The sequence below is a fragment of the Uranotaenia lowii genome, chromosome 2 (genome assembly GCF_029784155.1).
Source record: "Uranotaenia lowii strain MFRU-FL chromosome 2, ASM2978415v1, whole genome shotgun sequence".
Taxonomy (NCBI): domain Eukaryota; kingdom Metazoa; phylum Arthropoda; class Insecta; order Diptera; family Culicidae; genus Uranotaenia; species Uranotaenia lowii.
The window spans coordinates 171,386,477-171,404,852 of NC_073692.1; the positions used below are offsets into that span (position 1 = coordinate 171,386,477).

An 18,376-nucleotide genomic window follows, 5' to 3' on the forward strand; every position below is an offset into this window, starting at 1 on the left:
GCACAGCCTGCTTTTATCAGTATCATTGTTCGTGCCATTAAACGAATGCGACCGAAAACTTGCCGAACAGTCGACTACCATCAAACGAAACGACATTCATTCTTCTTTGTGTGATTGTCGAACAAAATTTCGTGCCTTGGTACACGAGAGGGATAAATTGATGGTCAAACGACCATCATTCCCGACAGTTTACGACATCGCCTATCTCTTTCACGCAGCAGAACTTACAGACTCAATAAGCAAATGCAATCTTTTCTATTCACTCCCTCCTGTTGAAAAAAAAATTCGTCACTCTGCAGCGCCGGGTGATGTTTGGATGTGTTGGTCGAACAATGTGGAATGATTATCTCGATTATCTACGCAAGAGGGATGACAGTCAAACGACTAATCACAAAAAAGATCAAAATTTCGTTTTACATTTTTTTGCTCTCCGATCAAACGATTGCGCTCTCCACGATTGTCACGAACGATGTGTGGTGGTTGTCTCCGGAAAAATTCAAACGATGGTGACCAATTACAAGCCTGGTTGGGGAGAGAGTCCACTGCGACCATTAAGTTGATCTATTGTGGTATTACCCCGCGTTATTATTTTTACTTTGCTATGCTACTTGACACCCCTGCACTATTGGTTTAAGTTGCAGTTGTTTACCGGTAGCACTACGAGCACACACATATCAAGGTAAGATCTCCAAGTGCAATCTAAGTTCCCTTGAAAAGATCCATCCACATGCATGTGCTGCAGTATTGAGGCGTACAATTCCAAGGTATACACGGCTAGCATATCACTAATGCTATAACCGCCAACCTTCATCATACTATGTGTGCCAGGTTATGTCACGACCGGATTCGATCTCATGAACGTTGGCTTAGAAGACAAGTATGCTATCCTCTGGGCCACGATCTGCTGACAACTTGAATATATGAAAGGCTCAATTTATCATGAATTTTCAATGAAATTATAGGAAATAGCATTACAGAAATCCACCACAGAAGTTTTAGATGAAATCACAAAAAATCAGATTTTTTTTCTTCAAAACACCTTAATTTAGAGCAAAGTACAGTTTTTTTTTCAAATTCTTTAATTTATGGCATACTTTGGTATTACTGACTTGGTCGTTACTTGCAAAAGTTGTTCAGGCAATATGACCTTAAACACGCACATTCAAATGATCATTCAAATATACTAAAGAATTGAATTTTTGATATAAAACAAACTAAAGCTTGAGTTTAGAGAATCGATTATTTCAAAATAAGATACAGCGAATCAAAGTAAAAATTAGATATCTTTTTTGTAGCAAGAAATAAATTTGAACGCGAACAACTTTGGAAGGCTGAGATTGCGTTATTTACGATAAAAAAATAAGTTTTTGAACTTGAAAATCTTCAAAAATGAAATTTAATTGAAGTTTTCACAGTTACACTCAAATATGAATGAGAGCTATTAAAGATGTTAACAGTACAAAATTGTTCAACTCAAGATCAGAATTAATTCTTCAGTAAAGCAGCTCTATAGTTATTAGGATTAACTCTAAAATATTCTACAAATCATCATCATCAATCATCAAGGAGAAACCAAGTTCTATCCTCTTAACTAAAAATATTCGTTCAGATATAACCCCTATCCATACCACTTAATTAACTGTTCCGAGTTGTGTCGAATTGAGCCATTTAGTTCCGCGCAAGATCATTTACCCTAGCTCAATTTTGTCCGAGGTTTTAGTACCTATTTTAGCTAGTTTTATTACAAGCTTTCAAAAACTATCAATTTTGTTGAAATCGGTTGAGAAACAAGATTAGCGGAAAAGATGTTTGCCGTCATTTGACCGCTTGCTGTATAAATAGATTTATACAAAGTATTGGTATGTTTAGTGCTAAAGAGGCAAATTTTTTGTCCTTCATTGCAATTTCGGTTAACTGAACATTTGAACAATGAATTGCGAAAATTGAAGATGAATTGTAAAGAAAACGAAAAAAAATGACGCAAAACTATGTCCACACGAATGTTTTTGGCATCAATTTTGAATTTTCCGATAAAACGTCGGAAGGCCGCTTGACTGAGTCGTTTTGCGGTCATTTTTGAATTTCTCAAACCCTGGGGCCTGAAAAGCTTGGTTCAAATTTATTTTTTTATTTATTGGATCCTAGGCTTCAGTCTTTAATCTTTACTAAGGCTTAACAAAATATTTAAGAATACGCTAAATTAAATCTATTCTTGATTTGTTCTCTGGACATTTCTAGCTTAATTACATTAGCATGAGCGTTGTAGAGTGCCATCATTCTATAAATAGGTTCATTGCGAGGGTAGTTCTTGATACGGTTTGTCAGCTAGAATGGTATTATGCTGCGCAAACTGCTACGTCCTTTATAAGGTGAGATTTGTGAAATATTTTCCATTGGCTAGAACACGTCGATTGATTTTCTACGATTTTCCTGGGAATCCAATCCTACCAGCATACATATGTAAGGCTCGATATTCCGGCATTTCGTCATGCCAACCAAGGTTCCTTAGGGCGTATCTCAAAAATCTTTTTGGGCTCGTTCTATTCTGTTTTTATGTACATTGTAGTATGGCTGCCACATTATACTGGCGTATTCGATAGCAGTTCGGATAAGACCAAATCGAAACAATGATCGTGACAAATCCTACTTACCATACCGTACATGGAGTTTTCTCTGGCAACGACTTGTGCGATATTTTTTGAAAAACTGAGTTACACATCCAACTCAACGCCTAGGTCCTTCACCGACGATTTTCTAGCAATAATACTGCTGTTTTTGAAACGATATTGGTGCAAGATGTTATTCATCTTCCGGGAAAAGGTTATCGTGCTACATTTTGAGGCATTAATTTTCAATCCAAACGCGCTGCAGCACTCAGAGAACCTATATACCGCATTTTGTAGAGTCAAGCAATCCTTGGGGTTTCGAACTGGAAGGAACATTTTCAGATCATCTGCGTATATCAAAACATGAACGTCACGCAACACTCCGGGAAACTCGTTTATAACAGTGATGAAAAGAAGGGGTCCCAAGTGACTCCCTTGTGGTACACCACTGTTAACCGAGAATACGCTGGATCTCGCATTCCCAAGCTTGACGAATTGTACTCTTTCTGTTAGGTATGAACCAATCCACTGCAGGCAAGTACCGGTAATTCCATTTTTACATAGAACTGACAGGAGAGGATTAATGTCGATCACGTCAAAAGACTTTGACATGTCGGTATATATATCAACTTGTGATCCCTGAACTACTCAATGGATAACCATTGAGTAGTTCGCGAAAAGAATTCCGACAAGTTCGTCACTGTTGAACAGTTTTTCAAAAAGCCGTGCTGAAAATCTGACATCTTTGTTTCTAACAATGAATACATTTGATCGTAAATTATGATCTCAAACAGTTTGGGAATCGCAGAGAGAATTGCTACCCCACGGTAATTTTCAGCCGGCAGTTTTGAACCATTCTTATGAATCGGCAAAATATGCGAGATCTTCCATAGTTTTGGAAAGCGACCTTCACGAATTGAAGCTGAAAATAGTAATTGCAAAGACACTTCGATGTCGGTTACGCACTTTTTGAGGAATGAATTTGGAATTCCATCAGGTCCACTTCCATTGGATTCATCGAGCAGTAAAATTTTCAGTTGAATGTCTGTGATCGATTCTCTCAATTCAGAAATAATTTCGGTTGCGGCTTGGAATCATAGTTCAGTATTTGAATCGTTAACGCTGTAAAAAACTTTGTTGAAGACCGTCACTTCGTATCTAATTAGGCAAAAGTGTTAGCTGTTTAACAGTGGTGTGTATTTTGGCATTGGAAAACAATCAATTCAATTGACATCCCTGCTGGTGCCTCGCTAAGCATTGCATGAAAAGTAATCATGCAATACCTCACTAGGCACCCAACAGTGATGTCAAATGATTTGATTCGAATTTGAAATTCGTTTATTTGGAAGGGTGCCGTGCGCTATTCCGATTAAGCACCCTTAATGTCAATTGAATTTATTGTTTTTCAATGCCAAAAGACATGCCCATATTCAACACCTAATAACTTTTTGCCTAACAAGATACGAAGTTGCGGTTTTCACAAAGTTATTCAAATTTCCTTTGGAGAATATATAAATTGGCACAATAACTATTAGCAAGCACGGTACCACAGAAGAACCAAAAATAATGTTGATTATTCAGTACAAAAAGCAGAAGAAGATGGTAAGTTGCTATCTAAATACCGGTATCTGAAATTTTCTTATACCGTGGTTGAATTAAAGAGAATCTTTCGATTGCTTTAATTCAGTCATATAGAGTAAACCTATACATTCTTCTTAAAACCTCCAAATAAACTTTCGAATGGGATCAAAAATATGCAATATGTCATAATATGTCTGAGATATGGCCGAACAAAATTGGGGTGATTCAAACTTTTGGCCTGCAGTGTTTATGTGTTGTGTTGGTTGAATCATAGCCATCGGAAGATTCCTTGCCCTAGTAGGTACCGTGGTTGAATAAATCTTCCGATTGCTTCGATCTAAATGAGTAATGAGTAATTTCAACACAAAGGAAATGGCCGTACACAAGTTGATTCAATATGGTCGAACCAATTATCGGATTGTAATGTGGGTTACGTTAAATGCCGATACATTGAAATGTATTCTGAATAAGATGTCTTTTAGAGTGAAACAGTTTTGTGATGATAGATTCGTTCAAAAATTTTAATATCCACTCCTACTTCTGCTTTTTCAAAACATGGGAAACTCAGACCAAAAATTTTCAAACCCGACTTTGGATATCTGATTGTAGTTTAAATTTCGAAGTTTTGGATTTTCAGTTTTTAACCCAGATTCCTTAAATGTCAACGGATATCACTTTAAGGTTCAAGTTTCCAAGATATGTTACAGTTACATGCCATTATCATTATGTTGCATTTTGCTAAAGCACAGCATAATAATCAGTTAATACCTCTTATTTTAGAGTTTTATGCTAGCGCCCGGAAGACAAAACTTGAATGTTCCTATTAAAAACAAATTTCAAGTAACCAGCGCGTAGAAAGACAATCGAAGAAAGAAAGGAAGAAACCAATTGCCGAGATAAGAACGAACCTCTTTCTCTCTCTAATAATAATCGTCGTCGTACTTAATGGGAAGCGCAACACGCTTCGATGAGATGATGATGCTCGGGATGTTCGGGTGGGCTGCTGCAACAACACCACCGTCATCCGTTGATGGCGTGAAAGCACCACAGTCGATCGAATCTGCTGCGAATGCGCTGCTGCCCTGGGGCAATCTTTGACCGACTTTACACCAACGAAACAGTCAGACGGTAAAAAAGAAGGAGGAAGCAGGCGGAGTTGCTGCTTCTCTAGCTTTGGTTTGGTGTGGATAATGGTCCAGGGCCAGGGAACACCAACCAATTTGATCAATGCAATAGAGCTCTGCTTGTTGTTAATATTGAAATGGAACAAGGCAGGAAAACGTGGTGAAACCGTGATTGATTGGGGCAGAATTGGCTAAGATGGTTAAATTCATACACCGCGCATAAGTTTTTTTTTTGTTATTCCTTGAGATTGGCTGACCGAGAATGTGGCAGACTTCTAGTGCTGGACGAAGATTCGAACAGCAACAATAACAACAACAATGAGCTGCTAGCCAACCCAAGTTCTATGGGTTTGGAATTGGAAATTCGCTAAGCTGATTCATCGTTTGTCTTTGCACCGGGTTGTTTGAGAAGGTAGAAGGTGGAAAGCAGAGAGTTGGGTGGTTTTAAAAGAGTCTCTTTCATCGAATCGGTGGGAGTGAGAGTTTGAGCATACTTTTTCGACGGGAGCATAATGTTGTATGACGATTGTCGGAGTTGATACTTCTATTTGATTTTGTTGTTGAATCTGGTTTTTAGCTTTACCAATCTCATCGACAGATATTCGCAAAATTAATGAATATTTCACTTGAAATATAGTTAAATGATAAAAATATATGATGCTACCAATAATGAATTTCTTCGCATAATCTTCACTTTTATACTATGTAAAATTCAACATTTCATATACATATGACACCAACAAGGCTGCTGCCATGAGTAAATATGCTGATCGTCCATGCTAGAATGGATTCAGTGTTGCCAAGCTCTATGAATGAAAATAGATTTAGTTAATCTTCAAAAAGGTTGGTCTATCCACATTGTAGGAAATATTTTTAATTGTTGTTAAAATTGTAAAAAAGTGAATCATTTCATCATCTCGCTTGCAACTTTAAAACTTGCACTTTCGATATTCTTTACACTGAATACCTTCGCATCATACATATTCTCATTAAGAACGTATGAACCTACCCTCATAAACATCGTAAGGGTTCTTCAATTAGCGTTTCATTTTCACATAGCAATGTCGTGCTTTTTGTTACACAGTTATCCAAAATTCGTTCTCATAAACAAATTGATTTTCTCACTGAATTACTGTCCCCAATTTTCGATCGACGGGACACATTTTCATGTCAGCCACTCTCTGTACAAATTATACACCATTAGATTCCTCGGAATCTGAAGATTACAACATAACAATATGATTTTGGTTTTGTATCTCAATAAATAAAAGAGATTTTGCACTATAGATGTGATGAAGATTGTTGGATTCAAAACTACTTCTTTTGCACATTTTTTTTTTGCATTCGTGTACTATTAAAATTTTTAATTTATCGTGCATTAAAAAAAGTTATAAACTTGAGGCATATCCAGCATTTTTAAACAATTTTCAACGATAACTTAAACTATTGGAAAATATGTTGCCTCTACAGCCTGATTTCATATTCAGGCCAAAGAAAATATAAAAATATGTGAAAAAAATTGTTTTTTTTTTGACGCAAAAAATTAAGATAGGTCAGAGAGTATTGAAAAAGATGTCTAAAAGGCGAAAAATATTTTTGAAGGATTTTTTCAATTAAAACGAATATTATAAAAATATATTGACGATTTAGATCGAAAAATTAAAAAAAAAACACAGCCGACAGAAGGTAAGAGAAAAATGGGAACGACGTATAAAAAAAAGAAAAAATATTTCAGATCATTTTTTTTTAAAGCGAAAAATTTTAGAAGTCTGCCGACTAAAGGTCAGAGAGAATTTAAAAAGATGTTTAAAAGTACAAAAATATGTTTGATGGTTTTTTTTTAATTTGAAACGAAAAATTTAAAAAAAAGCTCTCCCGACGAATGGCAAAAAAATAAACAAGGAGAAAAATATTTCAGAAGGGTTTTTTTTTTAATTTCCAGCAAAACATTTCAGAGCCCTGTCGATGATAGGTCAGAGCAAAATAAAAACGAAACGAAAATGAATCGAAAATTTAGAAAAGCTCTACCGACGAATGGTTAGAGAAAATTGGCAAAAATTTAACAGGTGGTAAAATATTTTTGAACGATTTTTTATTTGCAGCGAAACATTAAGAAAACTCTGCCGATGATAGGTCAGAGCAAAATGAAAAAAAAGAAAAAGATTATCGAAGGATTTCTAATTTAAACGAAAAAAACAAAAAAGCTCAGCCGACGAAAGGTCAGAGAAAAATGGAAAAGATTGTAAATAGAGAAAAATACTTTTGAAGTATTTTTTAATTGAATCGAAAAATAAAATAAAAAAGTTCTGCCGACGAAAGGTCGGAGGAAAGTGAAAAGATTTAAAAAGTGAGAAAAATATTTTTGATTATTTTTTTAAACGATAAATAAAAAAAAGCTTTGCCGATGAATGGTCAGAGAAAGTAGGCAAAAATACCCAAGAAAAAAATTATTTCTTACATAATTTGAGGTTAGGTTTATGTTTACGACCGGGAATGATATATAGTAATTTAATTTTGGCTTTTTCGGTCTTGGATGTAGATCAAACAACGATGGTTTTTGAAATACCCGACGTTTCGACCAGTTTTGTTGGTCTTTTTCAAGGGAACTGGAAATTTTATTGCAAATTATTGTTTTGAGCGTTGTTAATGATTTGTGAAATGTAGTGTTGTAACTCACTTTGCTGTCTGTTGTTTTTGTCGATTTCGTTTTAGTCCAACGGCTAGGAGTCCATTGATTGCTGCTCGTCTGTTATAAATGTACAATTGTTATCTGTTTCATGTTCATACATACATTGATTAAAATATCTTACATATTTCAACGGATGAAACGAAAAAGTTTTCATCCGTGTCACTATGATCACACTGTTAACGTTCGGTTTGAATTAAGATGGAGTGTGGATGATGTTGCAGTTAAAACACACACAAAAACAAAAAATAGCAATAGAACAGGAACCAATACACATAGCTTAGATAGTATAAACCACAACATGATTTCACCTTTACAAACTCAATCAGAAAGCTCAAATATCAACAATACCCACAGTTTCCACATTTCATACTAACATGAACCCAACATCATCCACACTCCATCTTAATTCAAACCGAACGTTAACAGTGTGATCATAGTGACACGGATGAAAACTTTTTCGTTTCATCCGTTGAAATATGTAAGATATTTTAATCAATGTATGTATGAACATGAAACAGATAACAATTGTACATTTATAACAGACGAGCAGCAATCAATGGACTCCTAGCCGTTGGACTAAAACGAAATCGACAAAAACAACAGACAGCAAAGTGAGTTACAACACTACATTTCACAAATCATTAACAACGCTCAAAACAATAATTTGCAATAAAATTTCCAGTTCCCTTGAAAAAGACCAACAAAACTGGTCGAAACGTCGGGTATTTCAAAAACCATCGTTGTTTGATCTACATCCAAGACCGAAAAAGCCAAAATTAAATTATTATTTCTTACGGGTTTTTTTTTATTTGAAACGAATAATTCAAAAAAGGTTGCCGACGAAACGTCAATAAAATTGTGCTTAGTTTAAACATATTTTTATTATTATTTTTTTTTTTTTGAATTGAAAACTTAAAGAAAGCTCTGCCGACGAAAAGTTAGAGAAAAATGGTTGAAATAAAAAAATAAAGAGTTTAAAGGTTCTGAAGAATTATAAATTTTGAAGCGGAATGTTAATCGTCCGGTAGCTACATTAGGGTGTAGGGGAAAATTTCATGATCGAATTTTGAAAACTGACCATATACATTTCGTTGATTGGCCCTAAACTGACCAGTGCAAAATTTCAACTCAATCGGGCTTGATTTAGGGGAGCCTTAAAGCGCTCAAAGTTTTGGTTTTTGACTCTAAAAAATCACCAATGGGGAGACCAAAGAAAATTGGAAAAATCGTAATTTTAATTTTGACTCCAAATGATTTAAAGGGGGGGCAGGGTCTTACACTTTCAAAAATCGATTTTTTTATTTTTTTTATTTTCTTATTGTAAAACATTTCAAGAATGTTGTGTCAAATTTTCAAGTCAATTGAAGCAAAACTGTAATTATAGGCCTTTATCTCCTCCTATCTAATACTGCAAGAAAGCAAGAGCAGAAACTTCAAACGCGTTTTTCTCGAAAGCACATTTTTAAAGTCCGTGGACATCGTCGTTTGACCACTACTTATCCGATTCTTTTCAAATTTGGAACATATTTTCTACATATAAAATACCAGACCCCAACGTTTTTCTTTTTTTTTTTTTACTTTGGGGAGATTTTACAGATAAAAAATGGCGGATTTTTTCGTGAAAAATCGTAGTTTTTACTTCAAACAGCCACAAAAATTTCATAAATTTTTTTTTTAAGTTAAATAAAAACGTTGGGGTCCAAAAAAACATCTATTAAAAATATTTTGCTCTGATTTTTGACTTCAGATGATTCTGTGCTGAGATACAGTGTCCACCGCAAATCCTTTTTTCTAAAAGGCATCCTCGAAAGTGCTCCGTCACCGGCTGATTTTACAATATTTTTCTACAAAAAAATTACTAAATATCCTTTTAACAATGCTTTGTATAATGCAAAAAATTTGAATACATTTGTTTGAACCAGGGTGGCCAGCGAACCGGGAAAACCGGGATAACCGGGAAAAAACCGGGAATTGAAAATAGCACCGGGAAAACCGGGAAATAACCGGGAAAACTGTCACCAAAAGAAATCATTTTTCCTCTTAATATTCTCACATACTTAATAGGAAAGTTCATTGAAAGATTTTTTTTTCAGAAGCTTTAAATACAAATTGGTAAATTTTTTTCCCGTTATGATTCTACAAGAGATGGAGTTGCATGTTTTTGTGTCCCAATTGGGTTTTTTTTGAATATCAGAAATAATCAGCCATAAGAGTCCGAATTTAGAAAACCTGTTTCAAATAATTAAATTAAAAATAGAATTTTGACCTTTTATTAAAAATTCAAATATGATATTCAGAAATAATATTCATATGTGATTTGTCGACTTTCAATGGATTATTGGTATACTTTTTCGGTCAGCAGTTAAACAAAAACGACTATTGCTTATGATTCCAAGGATCGATCAAGAATTGAAACGTTGGAATGCTAAATAAAAAGCCTTTGTTGCTATTTATTACACTGTTAGCCGAAAAAGTATCACACAGAATTTATGTTCAAAATTCTGATAAGAGTTTCAAAATCTGAATTTTTTTTCGATTTGAATTCAAAGTTCAGGTAGAAAACTCAAATAAAGAGATCGGATTGAAATTTCTATTATTTGTACAGAAGTCCGACTCAAAATGCAGATGAAGAATTCATATTCAGAATTCAGGTTTTAGGTTAAGATTTCTCATTAAAAATCAGACTAAAATTTCAAAAATACAATTTAAGAAAAAGATTAAAATACAATTTTCAAAGAAATATACAGCTTCAAAATCAGAGTCTGTTTTCAGAATTTCTGTGGAAAAGATAAACTTTTGAAAAACAAATCAATTTATGCAACTACATTTTAAAGCTGGAAACTTGGAATAGAATTTAAAAATTAAAATTCTTTGTTTTAAATTACATAGGGTTTTACAATCCTAAATTCAAAATTGTTCAATCACTTCTATTTTAAGTGACATGTCGTCTGGAAGCTCTAAACCTCATCAGTTCTGAGTAAAATCGATATTGATCATGGATGAGCTAATAAATCTATATGAGGCCTTCAATGTCAAAAGGGTATATGTGAAAAAATGTTAGATTTTGAGTTAACACCGTCAATCTTTTATTCATATTTCAAACTTTATTTTGTCTTTTTTTTTCAGATTTCAAGAATTTTATTTTTATCTGTTAACATTCGAAAAAAAAAGTTTTTTTTTAATTTGCTGAAAATAACCAAACACCACATCTTTAATACGTGTTTTCTCGAAATTATACCCCTTTGGATCAAAAGGCCTTACAATTTCTATAAACTTATGTTGCCCTCGGGGATTGAGATGTTTCCTAGTTGTTGTAGATCTCATAATAAAATACCTTACTTTTAGCGTAAAATTCTTTTAAATTTCTACGAAATTTCCGTGTTTTACAGAATCAATACAATTCACGATTTTCAATGAAATTGATATAGCAAAACATCTAAAATTTTGAAATCCATCGAATGTTGTTCAGTTTTTCTAAAAAAGGTAAATATGTACACATTTTTAGAAAAAAAATGTATTTTCAAAGGTCAACAAAATTCTCAACCAACTCTTTAGCTGAGAAAAGCTTCTTTCTAAGAATCAGCGCCTTAAATAGAACACTGTTGTTAAATCTTGACTCTTCAGAAAGGGTAAATTTTGTAAACCTGTGTTAGCAATTGAATTTAGAATAAAATATTGAAATTTAAATACGATTCATTTTCTTTTATCTTAAAAATTGTAAAATGTCTTTTCTACGGTATAAAAAGTATGTATCTGGATATGTTGAAACCGGAAAAAAGATTAAAATCTTGATCAAGAAAACCGGGAAAAAACCGGGAATTCGATTATGGACATCCGCTGGTCACCCTGTTGAACGATAGCTCTAAAAAAAATTCGTGAATGAATGAAAAATGGTGTTTTTTACCCGTTAGACCCTACTCCCCCTTAAGGTATACACCTGTTACTTTGGCAGGCGTCTATTCTTGACCCAAAATCCCCAACAGCAAAATCCAAAAACAGCTTTTTACAGATTACAATGGTCGATTTAGCAGAATTCGTAAACCTACAGGGCAACTGAAGTAGTGAATCCATCTGGACCAAAGTGCTACGTTGTGCACGGCTTCAACAGAATTTCCGTTAGAGTTCAGATAAAATAGTTATTAGGCTTCAAAAAATGGGTTAACATTTTTAAGGGTTATATTCATCACTGTTGATGAGGAGTTAAAATGATCCCACCCCGACCGCAATACTCAATTAAGCCTCAAGCGCATAACATTAACATTTCACGGGTTAAAAATTTCCCATACAAATTTGGGGCACTCAATTGTATAAACATAAAAATTTCTAGTGTTAAAGTATTTTTTAAGTGTACAGGAACTTTATTGTCACTCTGAATGTAGCAAGATAACATAAACCGTACCGATTTTTTTTTGTACACGGAAAAATTGGCAACGCTGCCCAGCATGAGCGCATATGCTGGCTGACGATCGTCCATGCTGCTAGCACGCCTGGCATGGATGCAAAAGGAAGGAGGTTAATTTATGCTCACGCTTTTGCTGGGTGGTATGGAAAGCGCAATCGGGAGAGCGTCGACAAAGAACCGGTCGCTCTAGCTGGATGGATGCTTTATGCTGGCTGGCTGGGATGGGATGGGAGTAGAACGACTATGCTCATCGGGAGAAATCTCCTACTCGTTTTCTTTGGGAGCGATGCGAGCGAGAGTGGGTGTCTGTTGTCCGCCCGGATAGTCCTCCTCTCCTCGCTGCTTGGCTCGGTCTCGGTGCCAGAGGCTTATCTCGCACAAAGAACCTAATGCTGGGCTTATTGTGTATTTAGTGTTCGTGCTGTGTGGACGCATTAAAGTCGGGTCGTTTTTCTGTTAGGTTTTCTGCAGTGCGCTTCTTAGGATTTTTTGTGTTGGGTGAACCGTTTTTGTCTGTACCCCTTCGGATACTCCCTCCCACCTCCCTCTGCTCGCTCTTTAAGCGGCCGGATTTTCCTCCGCATATTGTGTGTGGTGTGATTGTGAGTCGAAAACTGTGGCAGTGACCAGAACCCCAGACTGAATCGGATTCGAATCCGTGGCGGAAGTGAGTTGTGCTTTATAGAATCAACGATTAAACGGTACGGTGTATTGTCCTCCTGTGCTTCAATAGTTGTTCCGGCGAGGGTCCAGGAAAAGTGAGTAGTGTTAATCGAGAGGGGATCAAAGGTGTTCCCGAAAAAAAACAAGTGATTTTTCTTCTGGGCTTATGCCGGGTTTTTTTGGGATTGTAATAGTGGTGCATTGGAAGTAAAGAGTGTAAAACGTTGGTAAATCACGAGCCCCACACTAGGTTGTGGAAAAGATAACTCTTAATAGTGATGTACCTTTTTTTTGGTGTTCCCTCTTTTCGAAACCGTCGCTTTGCCGTTTCGCTTTTTTCGGATTCTTGTTGCCATGTGTCGGTCTCAATTTGCTACAACGGATCAAACCGGGGAGGGAATGAGGCAACGACGAAAAAAACATCAGAGTTCAAATCATAAGTTTTTTTTTAATCAGTTCAGAGGGCTCGGGGTAGAGTGGAAATAAATTTGATCGGTCGGTTGTCCTTAAACTCGTGATAAAAGTCAATCAGCGAAATAATACGGTTACGGATCTATTGATTAATTTGAGGCAACAATGAGTAATGGTGTTCAATTAAGTTCCAATGTGCATGTGCTTTGAGGTGTCCATTTTCCGATGTATCTTGTGCGCTCGAAACCATCTCTTGGATAATGAAATTTGATATCTCATTAGCTTTGGGAGTACTCTTTTTCTCAGACCACAGTCGGCAACCAGGTCAACTTGGCAACAGAAACACCGAAAAAAAAACTAAAAGAGTGAACCACCAAAGAGCAAAAAGCTTATGCAAAACGCTCCTGGGGTCCTAAAAAGCCATTCTAACCCGACTCTGCCCGAGAATAAGCGCATGTGAATAAGAAGGATAGCACCGAAAAGCAGCACCAGCACCGGGTCCAGCAGCAACCGGAGGAGTTGCAAAATGAGACAGACAAAGAGCAATGAGCGCGAGCCTGAACCTTCCAAAAATTGTGTGTCTGTGTGACGACGCCCAAAACATACATTCATTTTCGGGGCCAGTGTGCTCCTACACTCTTGGTTCTTCTGCGATGCTTCTTTTCCATCCATCAGTGTACATTCCTCCATTGATACCTTTCTTGTGTGCTTCGACTTCTCGACAGAGAGTGGAGTTGGAGTTGGAGTCACCGCCTATGCTAGTCTTTTCTTAATTTCCCGATCCTCCCCAAACCGATTTTTTTTTATTATTCCAACAACCCCTTCCGCGAATAATCGACTGGAAACAACTCCATTTGGAATTTGTTGCTTGTTGAATTTTCTCAGGACGTTTTCTATTGAGCTCCAACTTCGACTTCTTACCGCGGAAAGAACTCTTGACAATCGTAAGACTTAGACAGCATCTTAATCCCGACATTTGTGAATAGAAATTATCCAGATTTTGTAAAATAATGTGAAAGTAAAGTGTTCCATTAGTGATTTTACACAATCAGCGGTGGGTTGAAGTTGGGCCTAGTAGGATAGTTTTTGCGCGAGTTGTTCCTTCCTTTGCCACTATACTAGAGCTAGAGAACCTGTATTGGTGTGCTCTGACTCCGGTGGTGAAACTCTTCGATGAACAAGCATAACGGAAGACAACCCGCTAGAAGAACAACAACGAAGCCCGTAACAAAGAAGACCCTTGTACACAGCAGAAGAAAAGGAAGCAGCAAAAAGAGAGCATGAAAAATTTTAAAGTGCTCCGTTGAACTATAAGCAAGCAAGCAAGCACACAGAAAGAATACGCGGAAATTGGATGGTCAGGTTTTGCTGGGGTAGGCTGGCAGGCAGCCCGACTACACTATACATAAGCTGCTCCGGCTTCTTTCCTCCTGGTGTTCGAATCTCGTTGGCCGAAGACAAGACAAGACGAGCAGGCATCGTGTCGAATATGGCCCACGATAATGGCACCATAAAAAAATAACTACGAATTTTGAATCAAAACCCAACCGCAACACCCAAAGAACACCCCAAGAAGAAATTGTTGTAGAAAAAAAAAATGGAAAAATTAGCGTGTTCCCTAAAAAATTCATGAAATTGCTCTAAACAACATAAAAAAACTATTCCCCTCCCACCCACAGGCGAAATTTGAGCGGCGCGCAGCTGTCAACCGAAATATTCCCCAGTCAGTGTAGTGGATACAGCAACGAAAAAACGAAATATTATAATTGCAAAGCTCCTCTGACATTTCGGTTTTGACGTTTTTATTCGAAGAGTGAAGTAGCAGCGCAAGCGAAAAAAGTGACTACCCCATCTCAGAAAAAAACAACAACAAATCAGTGTTTAATCCTTTTTTGGGAATAACAGCGAACTCGAGAAAGACTTCAACCAAGCGAGCAAGCAGATTGCGTTTTGCCTTAATTGTAAGTATAGAGCCAGATTGATTCGCCTCCCAAATTTTTCTTATCCCCAAGTTACATATATACGTACGTTTGTGAATGAGGCCTCAGTCAGATAATTTTGACAGCTGCTGCTGGCCTACACTTCATTCGGAGGAATGTACCTCCTTTCGTGTTTCGATTCATTTTGATTTGTGTCCTCCCCGGACTTTTGAAACCATAGGGAATGTTCCACAGTTGTTAGTAATTTTAGCGTGCCCTGAAGGAGGACTGCCAAAAGATTTAAGATGCTGGATTGGAGAAATCCCTCCAAGATGATCGGTTAACGTTCTCACGATATGCTTTTAAGAGGCCGATTCAGAATTTGGTTCTATCACTAAATTTCAGGTACTCCAGTAGAAGTGTTCGATTAAGAATCTCTATTGAGTTTGAGAATTAAAGTTTTACAAGCTCTGATGCGAAAACTGAGATTTTCAAAAGACAGTTTCCATACGAAATTTTGATTTCAGATTCCAAATCACTCGATCCTAAAAAGCCGCATTGAAATGTTTTAAACAAATTTCAAACAAATACAGAATTCGGATCCAGAACTCAGACCCAGAACACAACTCCAGAGTTCCGAGCTCAGTATTCAGATTCCAAAATAAATTTCAGATTTCAATTTCAGAACTCGAATTTAGAACTCAGATTCGGAACTCAGGTTCAAGTTCAGTTTCCAAAATGGAAATTCAGTATTCAGATTGAAAATTCAGAAATCGGAATTCACGTACTAAGGAATTCGAATAGGAATTCCTAGTTTATATTCCAAATTCATTTTCAAATTTAAAGATACATTTGGAGTTCAGAATATGAATTCCGAATTGGAAATGCAAATTCAACCAGATTTAAAAATACGAATCTTTCATCAAATTTTGTTTATCACCTCTGGTTTTGGTGATATGGAATTTGAAAGCTTTTTCAATCATCAGTTTTAAGTGAAATCAATCTAACAACAAACCTACATGCAAAGCCAAAACTGTTCTAGAATCTATTCAACATCTTCTTTTAAATTCAAAGTTTAGATTTTGGATAAATTTTCTAGGTTTTATTGCCTAATTTTTTTTAAATCAATAGAAAATGTTTCAACTACTTCTGACATAGCTTTAAACGTTTATGATATTAAAGATTTTGAAGATTGCAAAACATTTTGGCAAATGCTTTATTAAATATTCTTTAGTAAAATTTCTAATTTTCTTTAAAAAAGTTATTAAAACTCTTACGTTTATAACTTTTATCTCAGAAGTCGAAATTACTCGCGACTTTTTGAAAGTTGACTATTGATTTGAAACCGATTTCTTCATTGTCTTTCAAGAAATTCGATACTGCCGTTCTACGCAAGAGTGTTCCATGTGACTTTTGGGTCATTTACACTTTTTTGCTGGAATCTGCATCTTTTAAGGTAAACATTCAAATTAAAATACAAAAAATTCTACTTAAATTTTCATCAAGATGGCTGTCTCTATGTAGATGTTTCTACGCAAGAATGTCACATTACATAAAAAATGTCTTTCTTTTAACCGCTTCTGAGATAAATTGATTTTGATTATAACTGTCAAACATAATAATGTTATCCAATGTTGATGGCGCGGGAAAAATAGGTGAGACAGAAGGAAGGAGCCTTTAATGCTTTTTGTTTTGAATTGAATTTGGTGTCTTAACAGTGAAAAAAATATGCTTTAAAAGAAATAATGAAGCTCCCATTTGGTGTGTTAAATCAAAAAAAGTATTTAGAGAACTTCACTGAAATTTGCAATCAAACATAATACGAGCGTTTTAAAGAAGAAAAAGCATAGCTCTGTGACACACGAAGCTTTTTTTGCTATAACTCCCAGGTTGTTGCAAGGAATGTAACCAGAATGTTTGCCAGATTACATTCTAAATTTATCAACTAGATCTAAATATGTACTACGATTAAATTGTCGGTGGAACAAAAAATATTGTTTTAGCGTTTTAGCGATTTTAGTGTTTTTCGCGACTAAACTTTTTTTCCGCATGGAACGGCAGTGTAGTTTTGTCAAAAATGTACACTTTATTTTAAATCAGTTTTTGCTATTTTCAAAAGTTAACCTTTGAATCACAAAAAAAAACTTATAGGAAATTCTGACTGTTTAAAAAAAGTTGTTTGTTTTTTTGTTGGATAATGGAAAATGGAATATGGCTCCATTTGCTTGATAAGTTTGCGAGCTATACTTACTTTCCTTCTTCCCGTTTCTCCTCTGGAAGATGGAAAGATCTTGAATCTCAAAACAAACCTCTCAAGTAAAATGTGGTTTCTTTAGCTTGAAAAGTGTATGGAAACTCTTCTTTAAAAAAAATAGAAACATTTTCTTATTTACTTTGTACTTTGTTTACTTTGTACTTTGTTTTTTTCAAATTTGGTTTCACTTTTGGATAAGTTCTCAAGTAATACAAAAATTGTGCGGAGCTCCTTCTCCCCTCTCTTATTCCCAACTGGGAGATGAAAAGGGGTTTTTTAATAACCATAGAATTAATACTCTCCCCTGTAAAATTTGGTTCAATTTTTTGATAAGCTCTTGAATTTATCAAACCATACGTATGACACCTTTCTTTTCTTTCATATCCCGTGAGGAGAACCAAATGATCTTAGAAATATTTCTTGTATTGAAATACTCTTGTTAATTACTGCTAGATTAGCACTCGAGCTCTTAAAAAAATGTGTGGGAGCTACCCTTCCCTACGGTTTCAAACATCGTAGAAACTTGACTCGTAGCCTTGTACCTTCCTATGTGAACTTTTGATCAATTTGCATAATTTGTTAACAAATATTGCATAAAATTATATGGGGACTCCCCCCTTTGTATCTCCCCAATAGAAGAGGGTGGAGTTCCAAATAATCATAGAAATCTTACTCGTGCCCTAACAACACCCCATGTTAAATTTGGTTCCATTTGCTTGATTAGTTC

At 35.7% G+C, this 18,376-nt stretch overlaps 1 protein-coding gene across 6 annotated transcripts in view; it reads left to right on the top strand.

The window, feature by feature from the left end:
* Nucleotides 1-18,376, top strand: part of LOC129749802 (calphotin-like) — a 321,578-nt gene that overhangs the window by 91,643 nt on the left and 211,559 nt on the right. For 3 of the 6 annotated variants that reach the window (XM_055744890.1, XM_055744895.1, XM_055744896.1), the window contains exons 1-2: nt 12,804-13,160; nt 15,156-15,437. The exons of 1 other annotated variant lie outside the window; for it this stretch is intronic. The gene's annotated coding sequence lies outside the window, so the exon portion shown is untranslated. Of the gene's footprint in view, nt 1-12,803; nt 13,161-15,155; nt 15,438-18,376 lie in introns of those variants that run through there. 2 more of the 6 variants (XM_055744892.1, XM_055744894.1) reach the window with 2 other exon arrangements.